The 13,726-nt window shown below is 31.0% G+C and overlaps 1 long non-coding RNA gene across 2 annotated transcripts; it reads left to right on the top strand.

The window, feature by feature from the left end:
- The first annotated feature begins 882 nt into the window (after positions 1 to 882).
- On the top strand, positions 883 to 13,456 carry LOC143042787 (uncharacterized). Of its 2 annotated transcripts, none has more exons than XR_012968128.1 (5): positions 883 to 911; positions 10,766 to 10,929; positions 11,721 to 11,852; positions 12,523 to 12,655; positions 13,181 to 13,456. It is a non-coding gene; the product is annotated as an uncharacterized LOC143042787 (long non-coding RNA). The 2 variants fall into 2 exon arrangements; XR_012968129.1 differs by having other exon boundaries at positions 10,766 to 10,934.
- The last annotated feature ends 270 nt before the right edge of the window (positions 13,457 to 13,726 follow it).

The raw sequence follows: 13,726 nt of genomic DNA, 5'->3' as shown, positions 1-13,726 counted from the left end.
TAATTAGCTCTAGTTTGTTCTTGGAGAGGAGTTGGAATTGTCAACATTCTGACAACAATTTTCAAGGAATGAGACATCTAAAAAAGTTGACCATTAATTTGAAAAGATTCTAAAACGTCTATATTTAAGCTTCATATGTGTTAAGAATAAAATTGTGTATGTTTTAACCATTAATGATATAACTTTACTATAAATATAGATCTATCTAGAGTAAACCCAACTGAAAATAAGCCAATCTGATGTCCCTATAATCATCCTGAGAAACACCAACATAAACCCTCGCACACAAGAGACAACAATTTTTTTTGGGTGCTTATGAGTGAAATATTGTTGAAATACTATTTTGTTCTTCTGTAGGGTGTTAATGTGTATGAATTAACAATTTGGCATACATGTACATGTATAATGTCCCATATACAGTTGAGGAAAATATAATATCCTTTCCATTTATCATTGAAATAAAATGATGTAACAGTGGGAAAGCCAGTGACATTGAAGAGCTACTTCCGGTGGTCACGCGGGAAAGGGGAGATAATCTAAAAATTTTGAGGTGGCGCTGTAACCAGCGTGTAAACAAAAACATAGCCTGTGCTTCAGACAATAAATTTATTAAAACAACTAAACATCCATCAGTATTTGAGGTTAATTTTTCATTAGAATAGATTTTGTCAAACGACTGCCAAAATAGGTATTAAAATAAGTGCTGCGTTACTGAAATATGATAAATCAAAAGACGTCCTCCGTAGATTTCCAAAAAACCGCGGGTAATCCCCCTGTTTGCTAGGAACTGACACAAATGCATCCTAAAGCTTTTCATTGGTCGAGATATAAATAAATGTGACCCAGAAACATTATGGGCACATGACTATGTATAGGATCCCCGTCACTCTGGTCGGACTTCATTTGCTAAGGTAGCAATACACAGTTAGGAGTTTAGTTTCGCATTTTGGCCCCTGTGGATTTTTAAAATGGGAAAGTTATTGTGTAATAAAAATCATTTTTAGACAGATGAGTGCTAATTTAGTCTTCAAAGATGGTTTATAAGTTCATCAAGATTATTTTTTACATGTTTTATGGGCTGTTTTCTGTTTGACCATCCGTATTTTCATAGCTAGACCAGCCATCGGTCCAGAAATTAATGTACTGTTTACAAACAGTCTTTTTCTACGCGAAGTTTTTGACGCAATTTTACAAAAAAATGAGATGAAAGACATATGATTTTCATTGGATTTGCTGAATGATATATGTACACAGTTTCAGAAAAGGTATTACTTCAAATGATTGAAATTCTACTTTTAGCCAAATTTTGGGGAAATATGTGACATCTTTCCCCCCTTTTCGCAATATTTTATAACAAATAAATGCAGATTGTTGCCATGGATACACCAAAAGGAAATTATATTTTACCATTTTATATGCTGGATATAAAATCTATGGAAGATTCTGATTACATACATATGCCCATATATGACACAAACAGTAAGCTTGATATTGCAAGAAAGCAATGAAAGGGGGATGGTAAAATTCATAAGGGCAAATTTTAGTATTTTTTCCTAACTGTTTATTGCTACCTTATGGCATACTTACCAAGCTCAGAATTGTATTATTTAAGACTTTTCATGCCACAAATCTATTGATATTTAGATTCTAAATCAACTTCTGAGTAAATTAAGTGTTTAAGAATGACAATATATGTCAATTTTATTGTTTACAGTCCTTAGCAACCAAAATTAGACATTTTGACACAAGGCTCATATTTGTACTCTATCGGCTTAACTCTTGCTTCTGATGGATTGGGCTGCATGTAGTAGCCTAAGTATTGAACGCGTTGTTTTTTTTCTTGCGAATATATCAAATTATTGTTTTTATCAAGATTTCATGTTACATTTTGGCATATATTAAATGTATAGTTAAATCAGATGTAAGAAATTGATTCCCTATCACCAAGTTTTTTAATCAAGTCTTTGGTATGCAATAAGCATAAAGATTAACATTTTTATGCTTGAAATTGCTAAATGTTATACAATGTTGCATCATCAGAGATCTTATTAAGATATTCAACATTAAAAAACTGACAAAAGAGGTACAGTTTTTAAGATTTGGCTAAAAATTGAGGTAGAGACAAGATTTTACACTTTGACTTGGCACCTTTCTTTAAAATCAGTTTTTGTCGCGTTTCAGTGTCAACTGCTAACCTTCATAAAATATTCATTACTCAACCAATTTTCAAAAATAAAAGGCCATTTTACTCGTATTAGCTGGCAGAACTCAGAAAATAAGTTAAAAGGGAGAATTTGAAAAAAATATTTACTATTAAGGTAGCAATACACAGTTAGGAGTTTAGTTTCGCATTTTGGCCCCTGTGGATTTTTAAAATGGGAAAGTTATTGTGTAATAAAAATCATTTTTAGACAGATGAGTGCTAATTTAGTCTTCAAAGATGGTTTATAAGTTCATCAAGATTATTTTTTACATGTTTTATGGGCTGTTTTCTGTTTGACCATCCGTATTTTCATAGCTAGACCAGCCATCGGTCCAGAAATTAATGTACTGTTTACAAACAGTCTTTTTCTACGCGAAGTTTTTGACGCAATTTTACAAAAAAATGAGATGAAAGACATATGATTTTCATTGGATTTGCTGAATGATATATGTACACAGTTTCAGAAAAGGTATTACTTCAAATGATTGAAATTCTACTTTTAGCCAAATTTTGGGGAAATATGTGACATCTTTCCCCCCCTTTTCGCAATATTTTATAACAAATAAATGCAGATTGTTGCCATGGATACACCAAAAGGAAATTATATTTTACCATTTTATATGCTGGATATAAAATCTATGGAAGATTCTGATTACATACATATGCCCATATATGACACAAACAGTAAGCTTGATATTGCAAGAAAGCAATGAAAGGGGGATGGTAAAATTCATAAGGGCAAATTTTAGTATTTTTTCCTAACTGTTTATTGCTACCTTATGGCATACTTACCAAGCTCAGAATTGTATTATTTAAGACTTTTCATGCCACAAATCTATTGATATTTAGATTCTAAATCAACTTCTGAGTAAATTAAGTGTTTAAGAATGACAATATATGTCAATTTTATTGTTTACAGTCCTTAGCAACCAAAATTAGACATTTTGACACAAGGCTCATATTTGTACTCTATCGGCTTAACTCTTGCTTCTGATGGATTGGGCTGCATGTAGTAGCCTAAGTATTGAACGCGTTGTTTTTTTTCTTGCGAATATATCAAATTATTGTTTTTATCAAGATTTCATGTTACATTTTGGCATATATTAAATGTATAGTTAAATCAGATGTAAGAAATTGATTCCCTATCACCAAGTTTTTTAATCAAGTCTTTGGTATGCAATAAGCATAAAGATTAACATTTTTATGCTTGAAATTGCTAAATGTTATACAATGTTGCATCATCAGAGATCTTATTAAGATATTCAACATTAAAAAACTGACAAAAGAGGTACAGTTTTTAAGATTTGGCTAAAAATTGAGGTAGAGACAAGATTTTACACTTTGACTTGGCACCTTTCTTTAAAATCAGTTTTTGTCGCGTTTCAGTGTCAACTGCTAACCTTCATAAAATATTCATTACTCAACCAATTTTCAAAAATAAAAGGCCATTTTACTCGTATTAGCTGGCAGAACTCAGAAAATAAGTTAAAAGGGAGAATTTGAAAAAAATATTTACTATTAAGGTAGCAATACACAGTTAGGAGTTTAGTTTCGCATTTTGGCCCCTGTGGATTTTTAAAATGGGAAAGTTATTGTGTAATAAAAATCATTTTTAGACAGATGAGTGCTAATTTAGTCTTCAAAGATGGTTTATAAGTTCATCAAGATTATTTTTTACATGTTTTATGGGCTGTTTTCTGTTTGACCATCCGTATTTTCATAGCTAGACCAGCCATCGGTCCAGAAATTAATGTACTGTTTACAAACAGTCTTTTTCTACGCGAAGTTTTTGACGCAATTTTACAAAAAAATGAGATGAAAGACATATGATTTTCATTGGATTTGCTGAATGATATATGTACACAGTTTCAGAAAAGGTATTACTTCAAATGATTGAAATTCTACTTTTAGCCAAATTTTGGGGAAATATGTGACATCTTTCCCCCCCTTTTCGCAATATTTTATAACAAATAAATGCAGATTGTTGCCATGGATACACCAAAAGGAAATTATATTTTACCATTTTATATGCTGGATATAAAATCTATGGAAGATTCTGATTACATACATATGCCCATATATGACACAAACAGTAAGCTTGATATTGCAAGAAAGCAATGAAAGGGGGATGGTAAAATTCATAAGGGCAAATTTTAGTATTTTTTCCTAACTGTTTATTGCTACCTTATGGCATACTTACCAAGCTCAGAATTGTATTATTTAAGACTTTTCATGCCACAAATCTATTGATATTTAGATTCTAAATCAACTTCTGAGTAAATTAAGTGTTTAAGAATGACAATATATGTCAATTTTATTGTTTACAGTCCTTAGCAACCAAAATTAGACATTTTGACACAAGGCTCATATTTGTACTCTATCGGCTTAACTCTTGCTTCTGATGGATTGGGCTGCATGTAGTAGCCTAAGTATTGAACGCGTTGTTTTTTTTCTTGCGAATATATCAAATTATTGTTTTTATCAAGATTTCATGTTACATTTTGGCATATATTAAATGTATAGTTAAATCAGATGTAAGAAATTGATTCCCTATCACCAAGTTTTTTAATCAAGTCTTTGGTATGCAATAAGCATAAAGATTAACATTTTTATGCTTGAAATTGCTAAATGTTATACAATGTTGCATCATCAGAGATCTTATTAAGATATTCAACATTAAAAAACTGACAAAAGAGGTACAGTTTTTAAGATTTGGCTAAAAATTGAGGTAGAGACAAGATTTTACACTTTGACTTGGCACCTTTCTTTAAAATCAGTTTTTGTCGCGTTTCAGTGTCAACTGCTAACCTTCATAAAATATTCATTACTCAACCAATTTTCAAAAATAAAAGGCCATTTTACTCGTATTAGCTGGCAGAACTCAGAAAATAAGTTAAAAGGGAGAATTTGAAAAAAATATTTACTATTAAGGTAGCAATACACAGTTAGGAGTTTAGTTTCGCATTTTGGCCCCTGTGGATTTTTAAAATGGGAAAGTTATTGTGTAATAAAAATCATTTTTAGACAGATGAGTGCTAATTTAGTCTTCAAAGATGGTTTATAAGTTCATCAAGATTATTTTTTACATGTTTTATGGGCTGTTTTCTGTTTGACCATCCGTATTTTCATAGCTAGACCAGCCATCGGTCCAGAAATTAATGTACTGTTTACAAACAGTCTTTTTCTACGCGAAGTTTTTGACGCAATTTTACAAAAAAATGAGATGAAAGACATATGATTTTCATTGGATTTGCTGAATGATATATGTACACAGTTTCAGAAAAGGTATTACTTCAAATGATTGAAATTCTACTTTTAGCCAAATTTTGGGGAAATATGTGACATCTTTCCCCCCCTTTTCGCAATATTTTATAACAAATAAATGCAGATTGTTGCCATGGATACACCAAAAGGAAATTATATTTTACCATTTTATATGCTGGATATAAAATCTATGGAAGATTCTGATTACATACATATGCCCATATATGACACAAACAGTAAGCTTGATATTGCAAGAAAGCAATGAAAGGGGGATGGTAAAATTCATAAGGGCAAATTTTAGTATTTTTTCCTAACTGTTTATTGCTACCTTATGGCATACTTACCAAGCTCAGAATTGTATTATTTAAGACTTTTCATGCCACAAATCTATTGATATTTAGATTCTAAATCAACTTCTGAGTAAATTAAGTGTTTAAGAATGACAATATATGTCAATTTTATTGTTTACAGTCCTTAGCAACCAAAATTAGACATTTTGACACAAGGCTCATATTTGTACTCTATCGGCTTAACTCTTGCTTCTGATGGATTGGGCTGCATGTAGTAGCCTAAGTATTGAACGCGTTGTTTTTTTTCTTGCGAATATATCAAATTATTGTTTTTATCAAGATTTCATGTTACATTTTGGCATATATTAAATGTATAGTTAAATCAGATGTAAGAAATTGATTCCCTATCACCAAGTTTTTTAATCAAGTCTTTGGTATGCAATAAGCATAAAGATTAACATTTTTATGCTTGAAATTGCTAAATGTTATACAATGTTGCATCATCAGAGATCTTATTAAGATATTCAACATTAAAAAACTGACAAAAGAGGTACAGTTTTTAAGATTTGGCTAAAAATTGAGGTAGAGACAAGATTTTACACTTTGACTTGGCACCTTTCTTTAAAATCAGTTTTTGTCGCGTTTCAGTGTCAACTGCTAACCTTCATAAAATATTCATTACTCAACCAATTTTCAAAAATAAAAGGCCATTTTACTCGTATTAGCTGGCAGAACTCAGAAAATAAGTTAAAAGGGAGAATTTGAAAAAAATATTTACTATTAAGGTAGCAATACACAGTTAGGAGTTTAGTTTCGCATTTTGGCCCCTGTGGATTTTTAAAATGGGAAAGTTATTGTGTAATAAAAATCATTTTTAGACAGATGAGTGCTAATTTAGTCTTCAAAGATGGTTTATAAGTTCATCAAGATTATTTTTTACATGTTTTATGGGCTGTTTTCTGTTTGACCATCCGTATTTTCATAGCTAGACCAGCCATCGGTCCAGAAATTAATGTACTGTTTACAAACAGTCTTTTTCTACGCGAAGTTTTTGACGCAATTTTACAAAAAAATGAGATGAAAGACATATGATTTTCATTGGATTTGCTGAATGATATATGTACACAGTTTCAGAAAAGGTATTACTTCAAATGATTGAAATTCTACTTTTAGCCAAATTTTGGGGAAATATGTGACATCTTTCCCCCCCTTTTCGCAATATTTTATAACAAATAAATGCAGATTGTTGCCATGGATACACCAAAAGGAAATTATATTTTACCATTTTATATGCTGGATATAAAATCTATGGAAGATTCTGATTACATACATATGCCCATATATGACACAAACAGTAAGCTTGATATTGCAAGAAAGCAATGAAAGGGGGATGGTAAAATTCATAAGGGCAAATTTTAGTATTTTTTCCTAACTGTTTATTGCTACCTTATGGCATACTTACCAAGCTCAGAATTGTATTATTTAAGACTTTTCATGCCACAAATCTATTGATATTTAGATTCTAAATCAACTTCTGAGTAAATTAAGTGTTTAAGAATGACAATATATGTCAATTTTATTGTTTACAGTCCTTAGCAACCAAAATTAGACATTTTGACACAAGGCTCATATTTGTACTCTATCGGCTTAACTCTTGCTTCTGATGGATTGGGCTGCATGTAGTAGCCTAAGTATTGAACGCGTTGTTTTTTTTCTTGCGAATATATCAAATTATTGTTTTTATCAAGATTTCATGTTACATTTTGGCATATATTAAATGTATAGTTAAATCAGATGTAAGAAATTGATTCCCTATCACCAAGTTTTTTAATCAAGTCTTTGGTATGCAATAAGCATAAAGATTAACATTTTTATGCTTGAAATTGCTAAATGTTATACAATGTTGCATCATCAGAGATCTTATTAAGATATTCAACATTAAAAAACTGACAAAAGAGGTACAGTTTTTAAGATTTGGCTAAAAATTGAGGTAGAGACAAGATTTTACACTTTGACTTGGCACCTTTCTTTAAAATCAGTTTTTGTCGCGTTTCAGTGTCAACTGCTAACCTTCATAAAATATTCATTACTCAACCAATTTTCAAAAATAAAAGGCCATTTTACTCGTATTAGCTGGCAGAACTCAGAAAATAAGTTAAAAGGGAGAATTTGAAAAAAATATTTACTATTAAGGTAGCAATACACAGTTAGGAGTTTAGTTTCGCATTTTGGCCCCTGTGGATTTTTAAAATGGGAAAGTTATTGTGTAATAAAAATCATTTTTAGACAGATGAGTGCTAATTTAGTCTTCAAAGATGGTTTATAAGTTCATCAAGATTATTTTTTACATGTTTTATGGGCTGTTTTCTGTTTGACCATCCGTATTTTCATAGCTAGACCAGCCATCGGTCCAGAAATTAATGTACTGTTTACAAACAGTCTTTTTCTACGCGAAGTTTTTGACGCAATTTTACAAAAAAATGAGATGAAAGACATATGATTTTCATTGGATTTGCTGAATGATATATGTACACAGTTTCAGAAAAGGTATTACTTCAAATGATTGAAATTCTACTTTTAGCCAAATTTTGGGGAAATATGTGACATCTTTCCCCCCCTTTTCGCAATATTTTATAACAAATAAATGCAGATTGTTGCCATGGATACACCAAAAGGAAATTATATTTTACCATTTTATATGCTGGATATAAAATCTATGGACGATTCTGATTACATACATATGCCCATATATGACACAAACAGTAAGCTTGATATTGCAAGAAAGCAATGAAAGGGGGATGGTAAAATTCATAAGGGCAAATTTTAGTATTTTTTCCTAACTGTTTATTGCTACCTTATGGCATACTTACCAAGCTCAGAATTGTATTATTTAAGACTTTTCATGCCACAAATCTATTGATATTTAGATTCTAAATCAACTTCTGAGTAAATTAAGTGTTTAAGAATGACAATATATGTCAATTTTATTGTTTACAGTCCTTAGCAACCAAAATTAGACATTTTGACACAAGGCTCATATTTGTACTCTATCGGCTTAACTCTTGCTTCTGATGGATTGGGCTGCATGTAGTAGCCTAAGTATTGAACGCGTTGTTTTTTTTCTTGCGAATATATCAAATTATTGTTTTTATCAAGATTTCATGTTACATTTTGGCATATATTAAATGTATAGTTAAATCAGATGTAAGAAATTGATTCCCTATCACCAAGTTTTTTAATCAAGTCTTTGGTATGCAATAAGCATAAAGATTAACATTTTTATGCTTGAAATTGCTAAATGTTATACAATGTTGCATCATCAGAGATCTTATTAAGATATTCAACATTAAAAAACTGACAAAAGAGGTACAGTTTTTAAGATTTGGCTAAAAATTGAGGTAGAGACAAGATTTTACACTTTGACTTGGCACCTTTCTTTAAAATCAGTTTTTGTCGCGTTTCAGTGTCAACTGCTAACCTTCATAAAATATTCATTACTCAACCAATTTTCAAAAATAAAAGGCCATTTTACTCGTATTAGCTGGCAGAACTCAGAAAATAAGTTAAAAGGGAGAATTTGAAAAAAATATTTACTATTAAGGCATACTTACCAAGCTCAGAATTGTATTATTTAAGACTTTTCATGCCACAAATCTATTGATATTTAGATTCTAAATCAACTTCTGAGTAAATTAAGTGTTTAAGAATGACAATATATGTCAATTTTATTGTTTACAGTCCTTAGCAACCAAAATTAGACATTTTGACACAAGGCTCATATTTGTACTCTATCGGCTTAACTCTTGCTTCTGATGGATTGGGCTGCATGTAGTAGCCTAAGTATTGAACGCGTTGTTTTTTTTCTTGCGAATATATCAAATTATTGTTTTTATCAAGATTTCATGTTACATTTTGGCATATATTAAATGTATAGTTAAATCAGATGTAAGAAATTGATTCCCTATCACCAAGTTTTTTAATCAAGTCTTTGGTATGCAATAAGCATAAAGATTAACATTTTTATGCTTGAAATTGCTAAATGTTATACAATGTTGCATCATCAGAGATCTTATTAAGATATTCAACATTAAAAAACTGACAAAAGAGGTACAGTTTTTAAGATTTGGCTAAAAATTGAGGTAGAGACAAGATTTTACACTTTGACTTGGCACCTTTCTTTAAAATCAGTTTTTGTCGCGTTTCAGTGTCAACTGCTAACCTTCATAAAATATTCATTACTCAACCAATTTTCAAAAATAAAAGGCCATTTTACTCGTATTAGCTGGCAGAACTCAGAAAATAAGTTAAAAGGGAGAATTTGAAAAAAATATTTACTATTAAGGTAGCAATACACAGTTAGGAGTTTAGTTTCGCATTTTGGCCCCTGTGGATTTTTAAAATGGGAAAGTTATTGTGTAATAAAAATCATTTTTAGACAGATGAGTGCTAATTTAGTCTTCAAAGATGGTTTATAAGTTCATCAAGATTATTTTTTACATGTTTTATGGGCTGTTTTCTGTTTGACCATCCGTATTTTCATAGCTAGACCAGCCATCGGTCCAGAAATTAATGTACTGTTTACAAACAGTCTTTTTCTACGCGAAGTTTTTGACGCAATTTTACAAAAAAATGAGATGAAAGACATATGATTTTCATTGGATTTGCTGAATGATATATGTACACAGTTTCAGAAAAGGTATTACTTCAAATGATTGAAATTCTACTTTTAGCCAAATTTTGGGGAAATATGTGACATCTTTCCCCCCCTTTTCGCAATATTTTATAACAAATAAATGCAGATTGTTGCCATGGATACACCAAAAGGAAATTATATTTTACCATTTTATATGCTGGATATAAAATCTATGGAAGATTCTGATTACATACATATGCCCATATATGACACAAACAGTAAGCTTGATATTGCAAGAAAGCAATGAAAGGGGGGTGGTAAAATTCATAAGGGCAAATTTTAGTATTTTTTCCTAACTGTTTATTGCTACCTAAGGCGGCTTAACCCGGGTTAGCCCGGTCGGTACTTCCGGTTCGGCTAAGACACTTCATTTGCTGAAAAATCAGCCGCCGGAGCACAACGGCTCAAGCCGATCTTGCCGGTCTTCACAGAGCGGCAAGACATCACCCGGTTAAAAAGAATATGGCGGAGAGCGAATGGTAAGGTAATTTGTCGAAGCTTAAAATTTCAGATTGTAACACATCTGGGAACAGTACATCTATGAATTGTTTTAAAATGTGATACTGCTTAACTCGTATAACATTTACTAGTATTATTATCATTTAGCAACTGTTTGTAAACAGTTATCACGTTTGATCAGTCGCACATAGGCCTGAATACGTACCCAAAATATATTTACCGAACATTGTGGGTAATACAGTGGTATTTACATTTAAAAATATAAGTTATAAAAATAATGCTGTTCTTTTTAATAGATTATACCGTTGGTTTTCCAATTTGCATGGTTTTACAATAGTATAATTTTTTGGGGCCCTAGCTTTGGCTTTAAAAATATTTTAGCTCGCTGTTTGATGTTGGCTAATGCTATGTGTTGAAGACCAGACCTTGACAAGTAATGGTTAATTCTTGTTTATAAATTGTGACTTGGATGCATGCAGAGTTGTCTCATTGGTACTCTAACCACATCTTCCCAGAGGTATATTTAGAAGGGGCCAGGGAAAAATTTGGTTGATTATATAGGAAATCAATGAAGCATGGCCGGAGTGGGCACCCTCTTAGGCAGTCAGTGGCCCCCCACTTTTGAAAATTTCTTGATCCACCACTGCTTCCTTTATCTATAAAGTGTTTCCCTTTTTGTTTATTATGTTTATATGTCATAAAATATTCAACTTTCAACATCAATAAAAATTTAGAACACCGCTTTTTATGCTCTATACATGTTATAGTTCTATAACCATTGTTTAAAAAATACTTCTGTTCTTTTTCTCAGCAAAAAGATTCAAGAAAATCTTACATATACATGCTATATTTGTCAACAGAAGGCCCCAACAGAATCAATACACAGCTTGGCAGAGCAAGAGGCATCAAAGAGAACAAAAATTTTAGTAGACGGCAGTTATAGGTCTGTTGATTAACACAACATTAAATAAAATTACATATTTTGTTATGAATAATGATAATTTTGAATTAGATATTAGATTGATTTTGAATAAAGATTAATAATCTGACAAAATGTATGCATTTGTAATTTTTGTCTCGCTTGACGGAGTCAAAAAGCAAGACATAGATATGCTGTTTCCAGCGTTGAAGAAGAAGATGGTGGCACCAACATTGTATTAGTTTGTAATTATATGTCTAGTTTATGGTGAACCACTAGTGGTAATAGTTGAAGATATTTGTTATGCAGTTGCATTAGTATTGGAACATCTCATTACCATGGAGATTATTTGACCCGCCCTCTAAGTTATGGTTTAATGTTTACATGTATTAGTTTTTGCTAAGGTTTATTGAAAGGGAACCATCTGTGATCAGTCAATGGTATTTGTATATCATGCAGTTGTATAAGCATTGGCACATCTCATTTCCATGAAGATTTTTTAGCCATGTATGTTCAGTCATGGTTCATTGACAATATTCAATATTTGCAGATCTAACATGTTTTAAAAAGTGTTGCTATTTTTAACAATATCAACATTTGCATTATAGAAATACCAAAAAGCGAGACATATCTCTGTAATAACAGGTTATTTTCTGAAGCAGATTAATTTGATAAAATTAGATTTTTTTTTCAGAATCTACATCAGGTGCAGTTACTGCAAATTCATATTCCATGCTGACTGTGCAAAGTACGAGTTGATCGATTTAATAACGAAAGAAGAAGAAGGCATTTGCGATGTCTGTTCTGGGGAACAACCCAAATAACTTGTAAATATAATTGCCAATATATATATATAGTAATAGCTTTAGGTTGTCAGTTTCTTAAAGAATTATTTCTATTTTTTAATTTTTGCCCTTTAAAACTTGTGTTCCAGCACAACCGAAGAACAAATCAGTTGAAAAGGGCCTAAATCATCAGACCAATACAAAGAAAAAAAACATTTAACAAAATCACAGGCTGGAATTATTATGGTATTTTTACATAAAAAAAGACACCAAGTACAGATCTGAGAGTACTCATAGAAACTGATAAAAAGTTCAAGGCCTGTAACATATAAAAGAAAAAAATATGTATCTATATATAATTCAGTACTCATCATGCACATGTTATGTACGCATCCAACATCCAATGGATTTTGTATAAAAATTCATTTACATGAAGAGAAAATGTAACTTTGAGCAATGCCAAAATATAGGTATTGATAGATTGTAGTACAGTGAAAATGTACATGTTTTATATATCAATGATATTTAATACAGTTTAATTCACAGCCTTCTTTTTAATGATTATAGGGTATGGATTAAATTGACAAGAAAGTCTGGTGAAGTTATCACCAGACTAGTGCATAGAGATATTGCAGAATCATTAAAATCTTCAAATACAGGTACTTAAAGTGAAACTTTCATAAGTAAATAAATATTACTTGCTTGCTTAATTTCTAGAATCAATTATTCCATTCATTTCAGGAGTAAAGAAATTTCTTCTTTTTTATATTGACTATTGATGATGAGGCTTATACTCCTTTCAAAGCAAAGTTGGGCTTTATCACATTGTAATAGAAAAAAAAAACATGAATCATGACATTTATTGATTTTAAAAAATGTGTTTGTATTATACATGTTGCTTACGGGGAAAATGTATCTTATTGGTCAAAGAAATTAACAATTGTTGACCTATAATTTTGTTCCCTATTAATATGAAAACAGTATGCATGTTTTTATTACATACTGGTATATTTGTACTTGGTTTTAAACCCATTTGTTTTTTTTATATGATTTTTATATTAGTCGATGATATTGACTGTTAAGTTTGATTTTTTTATTGAATAAAACTGTTTG

This window comes from Mytilus galloprovincialis, chromosome 8 (assembly GCF_965363235.1).
Source record: "Mytilus galloprovincialis chromosome 8, xbMytGall1.hap1.1, whole genome shotgun sequence".
NCBI classification, from domain to species: Eukaryota; Metazoa; Mollusca; class Bivalvia; order Mytilida; family Mytilidae; genus Mytilus; species Mytilus galloprovincialis.
This window is presented reverse-complemented; position numbering and strand designations above follow the sequence as displayed.